Raw genomic sequence first — 18,150 nt, 5'->3', positions numbered from 1 at the left:
GGTGCACATAGGGTCATTCAGAATAACTTCCACACACGCTTTCTGTGCATTTCCAAGTCTAATTCTGTCACTAAATCCATACCGGTGACCCAGCGCCTAAATACTAGGCCTCAAATTTAATCCCTCTAAATCTCTCGTTACCCACCGCTGTACTGTGTTGCTGGGCAAGAGTATTTAGTGTCCGTCAAAGCACATTTTTTGTTCTGGGTTGAAGTACAATTCCCAATTTAGCAATTTCATAATTTAGTGGTTCCTGCTATATCAGAGCTATTTGAAATCTATCCCTAAAAGGGTATATAATATTGAAGGTGCACATAGGGTCATTCAGAATAACTTCACACACACCCGCTACTGTGTATTTCCAAGTCTAATTCTGTCACTAAATCCATACCTGTGCACCCAGCGCCTAAATACTAGGCCTCAAATTTAAATCCCTCTAAATCTCTCGTTACCCACCGCTGTACTGTTGTTGCTGGGCAAGATATTTAGTGTCCGTCAAAGCACATTTTTTGTTCTGGGTTGAAGTACAATTCCCAATTTAGCAATTTCATAATTTAGTGGTTTCTGCTATATCAGAGCTATTTGAAATCTATCCCTAAAAGGGTATATAATATTGAAGGTGCACATAGGGTCATTCAGAATAACTTCACACACACGCTTCTGTGCATTTCCAAGTCTAATTCTGTCACTAAATCCATACCGGTGACCCAGCGCCTAAATACTAGGCCTCAAATTTAAATCCCTCTAAATCTCTCGTTACCCACCGCTGTACTGTTGTTGCTGGGCAAGATATTTAGTGTCCGTCAAAGCACATTTTTTGTTCTGGGTTGAAGTACAATTCCCAATTTAGCAATTTCATAATTTAGTGGTTTCTGCTATATCAGAGCTATTTGAAATCTATCCCTAAAAGGGTATATAATATTGAAGGTGCACATAGGGTCATTCAGAATAACTTCACACACACGCTTCTGTGCATTTCCAAGTCTAATTCTGTCACTAAATCCATACCGGTGACCCAGCGCCTAAATACTAGGCCTCAAATTTAAATCCCTCTAAATCTCTCGTTACCCACCGCTGTACTGTTGTTGCTGGGCAAGATATTTAGTGTCCGTCAAAGCACATTTTTTGTTCTGGGTTGAAGTACAATTCCCAATTTAGCAATTTCATAATTTAGTGGTTTCCTGCTATATCAGAGCTATTTGAAATCTATCCCTAAAAGGGTATATAATATTGAAGGTGCACATAGGGTCATTCAGAATAACTTCACACACACCGCTACTGTGCATTTCCAAGTCTAATTCTGTCACTAAATCCCATACCGGTCACCCAGCGCCTAAATACTAGGCCTCAAATTTAAATCCCTCTAAATCTCTCGTTACCCACCGCTGTACTGTTGTTGCTGGGCAAGATATTTAGTGTCCGTCAAAGCACATTTTTTGTTCTGGGTTGAAGTACAATTCCCAATTTAGCAATTTCATAATTTAGTGGTTTCTGCTATATCAGAGCTATTTGAAATCTATCCCTAAAAGGGTATATAATATTGAAGGTGCACATAGGGTCATTCAGAATAACTTCACACACACGCTTCTGTGCATTTCCAAGTCTAATTCTGTCACTAAATCCATACCGGTGACCCAGCGCCTAAATACTAGGCCTCAAATTTAAATCCCTCTAAATCTCTCGTTACCCACCGCTGTACTGTTGTTGCTGGGCAAGATATTTAGTGTCCGTCAAAGCACATTTTTTGTTCTGGGTTGAAGTACAATTCCCAATTTAGCAATTTCATAATTTAGTGGTTCCTGCTATATCAGAGCTATTTGAAATCTATCCCTAAAAGGGTATATAATATTGAAGGTGCACATAGGGTCATTCAGAATAACTTCACACACACCCGCTACTGTGTATTTCCAAGTCTAATTCTGTCACTAAACCCATACCTGTCACCCAGCGCCTAAATACTAGGCCTCAAATTTAAATCCCTCTAAATCTCTCGTTACCCACCGCTGTACTGTTGTTGCTGGGCAAGATATTTAGTGTCCGTCAAAGCACATTTTTTGTTCTGGGTTGAAGTACAATTCCCAATTTAGCAATTTCATAATTTAGTGGTTTCTGCTATATCAGAGCTATTTGAAATCTATCCCTAAAAGGGTATATAATATTGAAGGTGCACATAGGGTCATTCAGAATAACTTCACACACACGCTTCTGTGCATTTCCAAGTCTAATTCTGTCACTAAATCCATACCGGTGACCCAGCGCCTAAATACTAGGCCTCAAATTTAAATCCCTCTAAATCTCTCGTTACCCACCGCTGTACTGTTGTTGCTGGGCAAGATATTTAGTGTCCGTCAAAGCACATTTTTTGTTCTGGGTTGAAGTACAATTCCCAATTTAGCAATTTCATAATTTAGTGGTTCCTGCTATATCAGAGCTATTTGAAATCTATCCCAAAAAGGGTATATAATATTGAAGGTGCACATTGGGTCATTCAGAATAACTTCACACACACCCGCTACTGTGTATTTCCAAGTCTAATTCTGTCACTAAACCCATACCTGTCACCCAGCGCCTAAATACTAGGCCTCAAATTTAAATCCCTCTAAATCTCTCGTTACCGCTGTACTGTTGTAGCTGGGAAAGTTATTTAGTGCCCGTCAAAGCACATTTTTTGTTCTGGGTTGAAGTACAATTCCCAATTTAGCAATTTCATAATTTAGTGGTTCCTGCTATATCAGAGCTATTTGAAATCTATCCCAAAAAGGGTATATAATATTCAAGGTGCACATTGGGTCATTCAGAATAACTTCACACACACGCTTCTGTGCATTTCCAAGTCTAATTCTGTCACTAAATCCATACCGGTCACCCAGCGCCTAAATACTAGGCCTCAAATTTATATCCCGCTGAATTTGAATACAATACATTGGGCCAAATAATATATTTGTTGTTGTGGTGAACCATAACAATGAGAAAAACATCTAGTAAGGGACGCGGACGTGGACATGGTCGTGGTGGTGTTAGTGGACCCTCTGGTGCTGGGAGAGGACGTGGCCGTTCTGCCACATCCACACGTCCTAGTGTACCAACTACCTCAGGTCCCAGTAGCCGCCAGAATTTACAGCGATATATGGTGGGGCCCAATGCCGTTCTAAGGATGGTAAGGCCTGAGCAGGTACAGGCATTAGTCAATTGGGTGGCCGACAGTGGATCCAGCACGTTCACATTATCTCCCACCCAGTCTTCTGCAGAAAGCGCACAGATGGCGCCTGAAAACCAACCCCATCAGTCTGTCACATCACCCCCATGCATACCAGGGAAACTGTCTCAGCCTCAAGTTATGCAGCAGTCTCTTATGCTGTTTGAAGACTCCGCTGGCAGGGTTTCCCAAGGGCATCCACCTAGCCCTTCCCCAGCGGTGAAAGACATAGAATGCACTGACGCACAACCACTTATGTTTCCTGATGATGAGGACATGGGAATACCACCTCAGCATGTCTCTGATGATGACGAAACACAGGTGCCAACTGCTGCGTCTTTCTGCAGTGTGCAGACTGAACAGGAGGTCAGGGATCAAGACTGGGTGGAAGACGATGCAGGGGACGATGAGGTCCTAGACCCCACATGGAATGAAGGTCGTGCCACTGACTTTCACAGTTCGGAGGAAGAGGCAGTGGTGAGACCGAGCCAACAGCGTAGCAAAAGAGGGAGCAGTGGGCAAAAGCAGAACACCCGCCGCCAAGAGACTCCGCCTGCTACTGACCGCCGCCATCTGGGACCGAGCACCCCAAAGGCAGCTTCAAGGAGTTCCCTGGCATGGCACTTCTTCAAACAATGTGCTGACGACAAGACCCGAGTGGTTTGCACGCTGTGCCATCAGAGCCTGAAGCGAGGCATTAACGTTCTGAACCTGAGCACAACCTGCATGACCAGGCACCTGCATGCAAAGCATGAACTGCAGTGGAGTAAACACCTTAAAACCAAGGAAGTCACTCAGGCTCCCCCTGCTACCTCTTCTGCTGCTGCCGCCTCGGCCTATTCTGCTGCTGCCGCCTCGGCCTCTTCCTCCGCCTCTGGAGGAACGTTGGCACCTGCCGCCCAGCAAACAGGGGATGTACCACCAACACCACCACCACCACCTCCGTCACCAAGCGTCTCAACCATGTCACACGCCAGCGTTCAGCTCTCCATCTCACAAACATTTGATAGAAAGCGTAAATTCCCACCTAGCCACCCTCGATCCCTGGCCCTGAATGCCAGCATTTCTAAACTACTGGCCTATGAAATGCTGTCATTTAGGCTGGTGGACACAGACAGCTTCAAACAGCTCATGTCGCTTGCTGTCCCACAGTATGTTGTTCCCAGCCGGCACTACTTCTCCAAGAGAGCCGTGCCTTCCCTGCACAACCAAGTATCCGATAAAATCAAGTGTGCACTGCGCAACGCCATCTGTAGCAAGGTCCACCTAACCACAGATACGTGGACCAGTAAGCACGGCCAGGGACGCTATATCTCCCTAACTGCACACTGGGTAAATGTAGTGGCAGCTGGGCCCCAGGCGGAGAGCTGTTTGGCGCACGTCCTGCCGCCGCCAAGGATCGCAGGGCAACATTCTTTGCCTCCTGTTGCCACCTCCTCCTTCTCGGCTTCCTCCTCCTCTTCTTCCACCTGCTCATCCAGTCAGCCACACACCTTCACCACCAACTTCAGCACAGCCCGGGGTAAACGTCAGCAGGCCATTCTGAAACTCATATGTTTGGGGGACAGGCCCCACACCGCACAGGAGTTGTGGCGGGGTATTGAACAACAGACCGACGAGTGGTTGCTGCCGGTGAGCCTCAAGCCCGGCCTGGTGGTGTGTGATAATGGGCGAAATCTCGTTGCAGCTCTGGGACTAGCCAATTTGACGCACATCCCTTGCTTGGCGCATGTGCTGAATTTGGTGGTGCAGAAGTTCATTCACAACTACCCCGACATGTCAGAGCTGCTGCATAAAGTGCGGGCCGTCTGTTCGCGCTTCCGGCGTTCACATCCTGCCGCTGCTCGCCTGTCTGCGCTACAGCGTAACTTCGGCCTTCCCGCTCACCGCCTCATATGCGACGTGCCCACCAGGTGGAACTCCACCTTGCACATGCTGGACAGACTGTGCGAGCAGCAGCAGGCCATAGTGGAGTTTCAGCTGCAGCACGCACGGGTCAGTCGCACTACAGAACAGCACCACTTCACCACCAATGACTGGGCCTCCATGCGAGACCTGTGTGCCCTGTTGCGCTGTTTCGAGTACTCCACCAACATGGCCAGTGGCGATGACACCGTTATCAGCGTTACAATACCACTTCTATGTCTCCTTGAGAAAACACTTAGGGCGATGATGGAACAGGAGGTGGCCCAGGAGGAGGAGGAGGAGGATGAGGAAGAGGGGTCATTTTTAGCACTTTCAGGCCAGTCTCTTCGAAGTGACTCAGAGGGAGGTTTTTTGCAACAGCAGAGGCCAGGTACAAATGTGGCCAGCCAGGGCCCACTACTGGAGGACGAGGAGGACGAGGATGAGGAGGAGGTGGAGGAGGATGAGGATGAAGCATGGTCACAGCGGGGTGGCACCCAACGCAGCTCGGGTCCATCACTGGTGCGTGGCTGGGGGGAAAGGCAGGACGATGACGATACGCCTCCCACAGAGGACAGCTTGTCCTTACCCCTGGGCAGCCTGGCACACATGAGCGACTACATGCTGCAGTGCCTGCGCAACGACAGCAGAGTTGCCCACATTTTAACCTGTGCGGACTACTGGGTTGCCACCCTGCTGGATCCACGCTACAAAGACAATGTGCCCACCTTACTTCCTGCACTGGAGCGTGATAGGAAGATGCGCGAGTACAAGCGCACGTTGGTAGACGCGCTACTGAGAGCATTCCCAAATGTCACAGGGGAACAAGTGGAAGCCCAAGGCCAAGGCAGAGGAGGAGCAAGAGGTCGCCAAGGCAGCTGTGTCACGGCCAGCTCCTCTGAGGGCAGGGTTAGCATGGCAGAGATGTGGAAAACTTTTGTCAACACGCCACAGCTAACTGCACCACCACCTGATACGCAACGTGTTAGCAGGAGGCAACATTTCACTAACATGGTGGAACAGTACGTGTGCACACCCCTCCACGTACTGACTGATGGTTCGGCCCCATTCAACTTCTGGGTCTCTAAATTGTCCACGTGGCCAGAGCTAGCCTTTTATGCCTTGGAGGTGCTGGCCTGCCCGGCAGCCAGCGTTTTGTCTGAACGTGTATTCAGCACGGCAGGGGGCGTCATTACAGACAAACGCAGCCGCCTGTCTACAGCCAATGTGGACAAGCTGACGTTCATAAAAATGAACCAGGCATGGATCCCACAGGACCTGTCCGTCCCTTGTCCAGATTAGACATTAACTACCTCCCCATAACCATATATTATTGGACTCCAGGGCACTTCCTCATTCAATCCTATTTTTATTTTCATTTTACCATTATATTGCGATGCTACCCAAAGTTGAATGAACCTCTCCTCTGCCTGTGTGCTAGGCCTAAATATATGCCAATGGACTGTTGCAGTGGTGGCTGACATGAAGCCTGATTCTCTGCTATGACATGCAGACTAATTCTCTGCTGACATGAAGCCAGATTGTCTGTTACGGGACCTCTCTCCTCTGCCTGGGTGCTGGGCCTAAATTTATGACAATGGACTGTTGCAGTGGTGGCTGACGTGAAGCCTGATTCTCTGCTATGACATGCAGACTGATTCTCTGCTGACATGAAGCCAGATCGTCTGTTACGGGACCTCTCTGCTCTGCCTGTGTGCTAGGCCTAAATATATGCCAATGGACTGTTGCAGTGGTGGGTGACGTGAAGCCTCATTCTCTGCTATGACATGCAGACTGATTCTCTGCTGACATGAAGCCAGATTGTCTGTTACGGGACCTCTCTGCTCTGCCTGTGTGCTAGGCCTAAATATATGCCAATGGACTGTTGCAGTGGTGGGTGACGTGAAGCCTCATTCTCTGCTATGACATGCAGACTGATTCTCTGCTGTCATGAAGCCAGATTGTCTGTTACGGGACCTCTCTGCTCTGCCTGTGTGCTAGGCCTAAATATATGCCAATGGACTGTTGCAGTGGTGGGTGACGTGAAGCCTCATTCTCTGCTATGACATGCAGACTGATTCTCTGCTGACATGAAGCCAGATTGTCTGTTACGGGACCTCTCTGCTCTGCCTGTGTGCTAGGCCTAAATATATGCCAATGGACTGTTGCAGTGGTGGGTGACGTGAAGCCTCATTCTCTGCTATGACATGCAGACTGATTCTCTGCTGTCATGAAGCCAGATTGTCTGTTACGGGACCTCTCTGCTCTGCCTGTGTGCTAGGCCTAAATATATGCCAATGGACTGTTGCAGTGGTGGGTGACGTGAAGCCTCATTCTCTGCTATGACATGCAGACTAATTCTCTGCTGACATGAAGACAGATTCTCTGTTACGGGACCTCTCTCCTCTGCCTGTGTGTGTGCTGGGCCTAAATATATGCCAATGGACTGTTGCAGTGGTGGCTGACGTGAAGCCTCATTCTCTGCTATGACATGCAGACTGATTCTCTGCTGACATGAAGCCAGATTCTCTGTTACGGGACCTCTCTCCTCTGCCTGTGTGTGTGCTGGGCCTAAATATATGCCAATGGACTGTTGCAGTGGTGGCTGACGTGAAGCCTCATTCTCTGCTATGACATGCAGACTGATTCTCTGCTGACATGAAGCCAGATTCTCTGTTACGGGACCTCTCTCCTCTGCCTGTGTGCTAGGCCTAAATATATGCCAATGGACTGTTGCAGTGGTGGCTGACGTGAAGCCTCATTCTCTGCTATGACATGCAGACTAATTCTCTGCTGACATGAAGACAGATTCTCTGTTACGGGACCTCTCTCCTCTGCCTGGGTGCCGGGGCCTAAATATCTGAGAATGGACTGTTCCAGTGGTGGGTGACGGGAAGCCAGATTCTCTGCTATGGAACCTCTCTCCAATTGATTTTGGTTAATTTTTATTTATTTAATTTTTATTTTAATTCATTTCCCTATCCACATTTGTTTGCAGGGGATTTACCTACATGTTGCTGCCTTTTGCAGCCCTCTAGCTCTTTCCTGGGCTGTTTTACAGCCTTTTTAGTGCCGAAAAGTTCGGGTCCCCATTGACTTCAATGGGGTTCGGGTTCGGGACGAAGTTCGGATCGGGTTCGGATCCCGAACCCGAACATTTCCGGGATGTTCGGCCGAACTTCTCGAACCCGAACATCCAGGTGTTCGCTCAACTCTAGTTGTAGATTATCCAGGGGCATAAGAATAGTTTTAGACCAATTAATATCAAGACCCGAAACCTCACCAAGGGAATTAAAAACTCAAATAATGTTCAAGAGTGTGGTATTGGTATGTTGTATATAAAATAAAACACCATCAGCCTATAGGGAAATATGATCTTCTGTTCCCAATTATCCCAAAACCTTCAATCATAGGGTTTTGCCTGACTCTAGCAAGCAAGGGGCTCAATATAAATATCAAATAATAATGGAGATAATGGACATCCTTGATGAGTACCCCTACACAAGAAGATACACCTTGTAAGCATCTTATTAATATTCAGCCTCGCCCTAGGAGGTTTATACAAAAGCTTAACCATATTTATAAACTTAGTTCCAAAACCCATCCTCTCTAAGACCTTTCAGAGGAATCTCCACTCCACCCTGTCAAAGGCCTTAGAGGCATCCAAAGACAGGATGGAGCGAGAAACCCCCCGGAGGACTGTATATTGGTAAAAAGGCGGTGTAAGTTATAATAAGTACCTTTATTAGGAATAAACCAATTTTGGTCAGGATTAGAGTTGAGCGAACACCTGGATGTTCGGGTTCGAGAAGTTCGGCCGAACATCCCGGAAATGTTCGGGTTCGGGATCCGAACCCGATCCGAACTTCGTCCCGAACCCGAACCCCATTGAAGTCAATGGGGACCCGAACTTTTCGGCACTAAAAAGGCTGTAAAACAGCCCAGGAAAGAGCTAGAGGGCTGCAAAAGGCAGCAACATGTAGGTAAATCCCCTGCAAACAAATGTGGATAGGGAAATGAATTAAAATAAAAATTAAATAAATAAAAATTAACCAAAATCAATTGGAGAGAGGTTCCATAGCAGAGAATCTGGCTTCCCGTCACCCACCACTGGAACAGTCCATTCTCAGATATTTAGGCCCCGGCACCCAGGCAGAGGAGAGAGGTCCCGTAACAGAGAATCTGTCTTCATGTCAGCAGAGAATTAGTCTGCATGTCATAGCAGAGAATGAGGCTTCACGTCAGCCACCACTGCAACAGTCCATTGGCATATATTTAGGCCCAGCACCCAGGCAGAGGAGGGAGGTCCCGTAACAGAGAATCTGTCTTCATGTCAGCAGAGAATTAGTCTGCATGTCATAGCAGAGAATGAGGCTTCACGTCAGCCACCACTGCAACAGTCCATTGGCATATATTTAGGCCCAGCACACACACAGGCAGAGGAGAGAGGTCCCGTAACAGAGAATCTGGCTTCATGTCAGCAGAGAATCAGTCTGCATGTCATAGCAGAGAATGAGGCTTCATGTCAGCCACCACTGCAACAGTCCATTGGCATATATTTAGGCCCAGCACACACACAGGCAGAGGAGAGAGGTCCCGTAACAGAGGATCTGGCTTCATGTCAGCAGAGAATTAGTCTGCATGTCATAGCAGAGAATGAGGCTTCACGTCAGCCACCACTGCAACAGTCCATTGGCATATATTTAGGCCTAGCACACAGGCAGAGGAGAGAGGTCCCGTAACAGACAATCTGGCTTCATGTCAGCAGAGAATCAGTCTGCATGTCATAGCAGAGAATGAGGCTTCACGTCACCCACCACTGCAACAGTCCATTGGCATATATTTAGGCCTAGCACACAGGCAGAGCAGAGAGGTCCCGTAACAGACAATCTGGCTTCATGACAGCAGAGAATCAGTCTGCATGTCATAGCAGAGAATGAGGCTTCACGTCACCCACCACTGCAACAGTCCATTGGCATATATTTAGGCCTAGCACACAGGCAGAGCAGAGAGGTCCCGTAACAGACGATCTGGCTTCATGTCAGCAGAGAATCAGTCTGCATGTCATAGCAGAGAATGAGGCTTCACGTCAGCCACCACTGCAACAGTCCATTGGCATATATTTAGGCCCAGCACCCAGGCAGAGGAGGGAGGTCCCGTAACAGAGAATCTGTCTTCATGTCAGCAGAGAATTAGTCTGCATGTCATAGCAGAGAATGAGGCTTCACGTCAGCCACCACTGCAACAGTCCATTGGCATATATTTAGGCCCAGCACACACACAGGCAGAGGAGAGAGGTCCCGTAACAGACAATCTGGCTTCATGTCAGCAGAGAATTAGTCTGCATGTCATAGCAGAGAATGAGGCTTCACGTCAGCCACCACTGCAACAGTCCATTGGCATATATTTAGGCCCAGCACACACACAGGCAGAGGAGAGAGGTCCCGTAACAGAGAATCTGTCTTCATGTCAGCAGAGAATTAGTCTGCATGTCATAGCAGAGAATCAGGCTTCACGTCACCCACCACTGCAACAGTCCATTGGCATATATTTAGGCCCAGCACCCAGGCAGAGGAGGGAGGTCCCGTAACAGAGAATCTGTCTTCATGTCAGCAGAGAATTAGTCTGCATGTCATAGCAGAGAATGAGGCTTCACGTCAGCCACCACTGCAACAGTCCATTGGCATATATTTAGGCCCAGCACACACACAGGCAGAGGAGAGAGGTCCCGTAACAGAGAATCTGTCTTCATGTCAGCAGAGAATTAGTCTGCATGTCATAGCAGAGAATGAGGCTTCACGTCAGCCACCACTGCAACAGTCCATTGGCATATATTTAGACCCAGCACACACACAGGCAGAGGAGAGAGGTCCCGTAACAGAGAATCTGTCTTCATGTCAGCAGAGAATTAGTCTGCATGTCATAGCAGAGAATGAGGCTTCACGTCACCCACCACTGCAACAGTCCATTGGCATATATTTAGGCCCAGCACCCAGGCAGAGGAGGGAGGTCCCGTAACAGAGAATCTGTCTTCATGTCAGCAGAGAATTAGTCTGCATGTCATAGCAGAGAATGAGGCTTCACGTCAGCCACCACTGCAACAGTCCATTGGCATATATTTAGGCCTAGCACACAGGCAGAGGAGAGGTTCATTCAACTTTGGGTAGCATCGCAATATAATGGTAAAATGAAAATAAAAATAGGATTGAATGAGGAAGTGCCCTGGAGTCCAATAATATATGGTTATGGGGAGGTAGTTAATGTCTAATCTGGACAAGGGACGGACAGGTCCTGTGGGATCCATGCCTGGTTCATTTTTATGAACGTCAGCTTGTCCACATTGGCTGTAGACAGGCGGCTGCGTTTGTCTGTAATGACGCCCCCTGCCGTGCTGAATACACGTTCAGACAAAACGCTGGCTGCCGGGCAGGCCAGCACCTCCAAGGCATAAAAGGCTAGCTCTGGCCACGTGGACAATTTAGAGACCCAGAAGTTGAATGGGGCCGAACCATCAGTCAGTACGTGGAGGGGTGTGCACACGTACTGTTCCACCATGTTAGTGAAATGTTGCCTCCTGCTAACACGTTGCGTATCAGGTGGTGGTGCAGTTAGCTGTGGCGTGTTGACAAAACTTTTCCACATCTCTGCCATGCTAACCCTGCCCTCAGAGGAGCTGGCCGTGACACAGCTGCCTTGGCGACCTCTTGCTCCTCCTCTGCCTTGGCCTTGGGCTTCCACTTGTTCCCCTGTGACATTTGGGAATGCTCTCAGTAGCGCGTCTACCAACGTGCGCTTGTACTCGCGCATCTTCCTATCACGCTCCAGTGCAGGAAGTAAGGTGGGCACATTGTCTTTGTAGCGTGGATCCAGCAGGGTGGCAACCCAGTAGTCCGCACAGGTTAAAATGTGGGCAACTCTGCTGTCGTTGCGCAGGCACTGCAGCATGTAGTCGCTCATGTGTGCCAGGCTGCCCAGGGATAAGGACAAGCTGTCCTCTGTGGGAGGCGTATCGTCATCGTCCTGCCTTTCCCCCCAGCCACGCACCAGTGATGGACCCGAGCTGCGTTGGGTGCCACCCCGCTGTGACCATGCTTCATCCTCATCCTCCTCCACCTCCTCCTCATCCTCGTCCTCCTCGTCCTCCAGTAGTGGGCCCTGGCTGGCCACATTTGTACCTGGCCTCTGCTGTTGCCAAAAACCTCCCTCTGAGTCACTTCGAAGAGACTGGCCTGAAAGTGCTAAAAAGGACCCCTCTTCCTCCTCCTCCTCCTCCTCCTCCTGGGCCACCTCCTCTTCCATCATCGCCCTAAGTGTTTTCTCAAGGAGACATAGAAGTGGTATTGTAACGCTGATAACGGTGTCATCGCCACTGGCCATGTTGGTGGAGTACTCGAAACAGCGCAACAGGGCACACAGGTCTCGCATGGAGGCCCAGTCATTGGTGGTGAAGTGGTGCTGTTCTGTAGTGCGACTGACCCGTGCGTGCTGCAGCTGAAACTCCACTATGGCCTGCTGCTGCTCGCACAGTCTGTCCAGCATGTGCAAGGTGGAGTTCCACCTGGTGGGCACGTCGCATATGAGGCGGTGAGCGGGAAGGCCGAAGTTACGCTGTAGCGCAGACAGGCGAGCAGCAGCAGGATGTGAACGCCGGAAGCGCGAACAGACGGCCCGCACTTTATGCAGCAGCTCTGACATGTCGGGGTAGTTGTGAATGAACTTCTGCACCACCAAATTCAGCACATGCGCCAAGCAAGGGATGTGCGTCAAATTGGCTAGTCCCAGAGCTGCAACGAGATTTCGCCCATTATCACACACCACCAGGCCGGGCTTGAGGCTCACCGGCAGCAACCACTCGTCGGTCTGTTGTTCTATACCCCGCCACAACTCCTGTGCGGTGTGGGGCCTGTCCCCCAAACATATGAGTTTCAGAATGGCCTGCTGACGTTTACCCCGGGCTGTGCTGAAGTTGGTGGTGAAGGTGTGTGGCTGACTGGATGAGCAGGTGGAAGAAGAGGAGGAGGAAGCCGAGAAGGAGGAGGTGGCAACAGGAGGCAAAGAATGTTGCCCTGCGATCCTTGGCGGCGGAAGGACGTGCGCCAAACAGCTCTCCGCCTGGGGCCCAGCTGCCACTACATTTACCCAGTGTGCAGTTAGGGAGATATAGCGTCCCTGGCCGTGCTTACTGGTCCACGTATCTGTGGTTAGGTGGACCTTGCCACAGATGGCGTTGCGCAGTGCACACTTGATTTTATCGGATACTTGGTTGTGCAGGGAAGGCACGGCTCTCTTGGAGAAGTAGTGCCGGCTGGGAACAACATACTGTGGGACAGCAAGCGACATGAGCTGTTTGAAGCTGTCTGTGTCCACCAGCCTAAATGACAGCATTTCATAGGCCAGTAGTTTAGAAATGCTGGCATTCAGGGCCAGGGATCGAGGGTGGCTAGGTGGGAATTTACGCTTTCTATCAAATGTTTGTGAGATGGAGAGCTGAACGCTGGCGTGTGACATGGTTGAGACGCTTGGTGACGGAGGTGGTGGTGGTGGTGTTGGTGGTACATCCCCTGTTTGCTGGGCGGCAGGTGCCAACGTTCCTCCAGAGGCGGAGGAAGAGGCCGAGGCGGCAGCAGCAGAATAGGCCGAGGCGGCAGCAGCAGAAGAGGTAGCAGGGGGAGCCTGAGTGACTTCCTTGGTTTTAAGGTGTTTACTCCACTGCAGTTCATGCTTTGCATGCAGGTGCCTGGTCATGCAGGTTGTGCTCAGGTTCAGAACGTTAATGCCTCGCTTCAGGCTCTGATGGCACAGCGTGCAAACCACTCGGGTCTTGTCGTCAGCACATTGTTTGAAGAAGTGCCATGCCAGGGAACTCCTTGAAGCTGCCTTTGGGGTGCTCGGTCCCAGATGGCGGCGGTCAGTAGCAGGCGGAGTCTCTTGGCGGCGGGTGTTCTGCTTTTGCCCACTGCTCCCTCTTTTGCTACGCTGTTGGCTCGGTCTCACCACTGCCTCTTCCTCCGAACTGTGAAAGTCAGTGGCACGACCTTCATTCCATGTGGGGTCTAGGACCTCATCGTCCCCTGCATCGTCTTCCACCCAGTCTTGATCCCTGACCTCCTGTTCAGTCTGCACACTGCAGAAAGACGCAGCAGTTGGCACCTGTGTTTCGTCATCATCAGAGACATGCTGAGGTGGTATTCCCATGTCCTCATCATCAGGAAACATAAGTGGTTGTGCGTCAGTGCATTCTATGTCTTTCACCGCTGGGGAAGGGCTAGGTGGATGCCCTTGGGAAACCCTGCCAGCGGAGTCTTCAAACAGCATAAGAGACTGCTGCATAACTTGAGGCTGAGACAGTTTCCCTGGTATGCATGGGGGTGATGTGACAGACTGATGGGGTTGGTTTTCAGGCGCCATCTGTGCGCTTTCTGCAGAAGACTGGGTGGGAGATAATGTGAACGTGCTGGATCCACTGTCGGCCACCCAATTGACTAATGCCTGTACCTGCTCAGGCCTTACCATCCTTAGAACGGCATTGGGCCCCACCATATATCGCTGTAAATTCTGGCGGCTACTGGGACCTGAGGTAGTTGGTACACTAGGACGTGTGGATGTGGCAGAACGGCCACGTCCTCTCCCAGCACCAGAGGGTCCACTAACACCACCACGACCATGTCCACGTCCGCGTCCCTTACTAGATGTTTTTCTCATTGTTATGGTTCACCACAACAACAAATATATTATTTGGCCCAATGTATTGTATTCAAATTCAGCGGGATATAAATTTGAGGCCTAGTATTTAGGCGCTGGGTGACCGGTATGGATTTAGTGACAGAATTAGACTTGGAAATGCACAGAAGCGTGTGTGTGAAGTTATTCTGAATGACCCTATGTGCACCTTCAATATGATCTACCCTTTTAGGGATAGATTTCAAATAGCTCTGATATAGCAGAAACGACTAAATTATGAAATTGCTAAATTGGGAATTGTATTTCAACCCAGAACAAAAAATGTGCTTTGACGGACACTAAATAACTTTCCCAGCCACAACAGGACAGCGGTAACGAGAGATTTAGCGGGATATAAATTTGAGGCCTAGTATTTAGGCGCTGGGTGACAGGTATGGGTTTAGTGACAGAATTAGATTTGGAAATGCACAGTAGCGGGTGTGTGAAGTTATTCTGAATGACCCTATGTGCACCTTGAATATTATATACCCTTTTAGGGATAGATTTCAAATAGCTCTGATATAGCAGAAACCACTAAATTATGAAATTGCTAAATTGGGAATTGTATTTAAACCCAGAACAAAAAATGTGCTTTGACGGACACTAAATAACTTTCCCAGCCACAACAGGACAGCGTTAACGAGAGATTTAGCAGGATATAAATTTGAGGCCTAGTATTTAGGCGCTGGGTGACAGGTATGGGTTTAGTGACAGAATTAGACTTGGAAATACACAGTAGCGGGTGTGTGTGAAGTTATTCTGAATGACCCAATGTGCACCTTGAATATTATATACCCTTTTAGGGATAGATTTCAAATAGCTCTGATATAGCAGAAACGACTAAATTATGAAATTGCTAAATTGGGAATTGTATTTCAACCCAGAACAAAAAATGTGCTTTGACGGACACTAAATAACTTTCCCAGCCACAACAGGACAGCGGTAACGAGAGATTTAGCGGGATATAAATTTGAGGCCTAGTATTTAGGCGCTGGGTGACAGGTATGGGTTTAGTGACAGAATTAGATTTGGAAATGCACAGTAGCGGGTGTGTGAAGTTATTCTGAATGACCCTATGTGCACCTTGAATATTATATACCCTTTTAGGGATAGATTTCAAATAGCTCTGATATAGCAGAAACCACTAAATTATGAAATTGCTAAATTGGGAATTGTATTTCAACCCAGAACAAGAAATGTGCTTGAACGGACACTAAATAACTCGCCCAGCTACAGCACTAAGGACAGATTTAGCGGGATATAAATTTGAGGCCTAGTATTTAGGCGCTGGGTGACAGGTATGGGTTTAGTGCCAGAATTAGACTTGGAAATACACAGTAGCGGGTGTGTGTGAAGTTATTCTGAATGACCCAATGTGCACCTTGAATATTATATACCCTTTTAGGGATAGATTTCAAATAGCTCTGATATAGCAGAAACCACTAAATTATGAAATTGCTAAATTGGGAATTGTATTTCAACCCAGAACAAGAAATGTGCTTGAACGGACACTAAATAACTCGCCCAGCTACAGCACTAAGGACAGATTTAGCGGGATATAAATTTGAGGCCTAGTATTTAGGCGCTGGGTGACAGGTATGGGTTTAGTGCCAGAATTAGACTTGGAAATACACAGTAGCGGGTGTGTGTGAAGTTATTCTGAATGACCCAATGTGCACCTTGAATATTATATACCCTTTTAGGGATAGATTTCAAATAGCTCTGATATAGCAGAAACCACTAAATTATGAAATTGCTAAATTGGGAATTGTATTTCAACCCAGAACAAGAAATGTGCTTGAACGGACACTAAATAACTCGCCCAGCTACAGCACTAAGGACAGATTTAGCGGGATATAAATTTGAGGCCTAGTATTTAGGCGCTGGGTGACAGGTATGGGTTTAGTGCCAGAATTAGACTTGGAAATACACAGTAGCGGGTGTGTGTGAAGTTATTCTGAATGACCCAATGTGCACCTTGAATATTATATACCCTTTTAGGGATAGATTTCAAATAGCTCTGATATAGCAGAAACCACTAAATTATGAAATTGCTAAATTGGGAATTGTATTTCAACCCAGAACAAGAAATGTGCTTGAACGGACACTAAATAACTCGCCCAGCTACAGCACTAGGGACAGATTTAGCGGGATATAAATTTGAGGCCTAGTATTTAGGCGCTGGGTGACAGGTATGGGTTTAGTGACAGAATTAGACTTGGAAATACACAGTAGCGGGTGTGTGTGAAGTTATTCTGAATGACCCAATGTGCACCTTGAATATTATATACCCTTTTAGGGATAGATTTCAAATAGCTCTGATATAGCAGAAACCACTAAATTATGAAATTGCTAAATTGGGAATTGTATTTCAACCCAGAACAAGAAATGTGCTTGAACGGACACTAAATAACTCGCCCAGCTACAGCACTAGGGACAGATTTAGCGGGATATAAATTTGAGGCCTAGTATTTAGGCGCTGGGTGACAGGTATGGGTTTAGTGACAGAATTAGACTTGGAAATACACAGTAGCGGGTGTGTGTGAAGTTATTCTGAATGACCCAATGTGCACCTTGAATATTATATACCCTTTTAGGGATAGATTTCAAATAGCTCTGATATAGCAGAAACCACTAAATTATGAAATTGCTAAATTGGGAATTGTATTTCAACCCAGAACAAGAAATGTGCTTGAACGGACACTAAATAACTCGCCCAGCTACAGCACTAAGGACAGATTTAGCGGGATATAAATTTGAGGCCTAGTATTTAGGCGCTGGGTGACAGGTATGGGTTTAGTGCCAGAATTAGACTTGGAAATACACAGTAGCGGGTGTGTGTGAAGTTATTCTGAATGACCCAATGTGCACCTTGAATATTATATACCCTTTTAGGGATAGATTTCAAATAGCTCTGATATAGCAGAAACCACTAAATTATGAAATTGCTAAATTGGGAATTGTATTTCAACCCAGAACAAGAAATGTGCTTGAACGGACACTAAATAACTCGCCCAGCTACAGCACTAAGGACAGATTTAGCGGGATATAAATTTGAGGCCTAGTATTTAGGCGCTGGGTGACAGGTATGGGTTTAGTGCCAGAATTAGACTTGGAAATACACAGTAGCGGGTGTGTGTGAAGTTATTCTGAATGACCCAATGTGCACCTTGAATATTATATACCCTTTTAGGGATAGATTTCAAATAGCTCTGATATAGCAGAAACCACTAAATTATGAAATTGCTAAATTGGGAATTGTATTTCAACCCAGAACAAGAAATGTGCTTGAACGGACACTAAATAACTCGCCCAGCTACAGCACTAGG

Source organism: Bufo gargarizans, chromosome 6, assembly GCF_014858855.1.
Source record: "Bufo gargarizans isolate SCDJY-AF-19 chromosome 6, ASM1485885v1, whole genome shotgun sequence".
NCBI classification, from domain to species: Eukaryota; Metazoa; Chordata; class Amphibia; order Anura; family Bufonidae; genus Bufo; species Bufo gargarizans.
The sequence above is the reverse complement of the archived record's forward strand: the minus strand, read 5'-3'. Positions refer to the sequence as shown.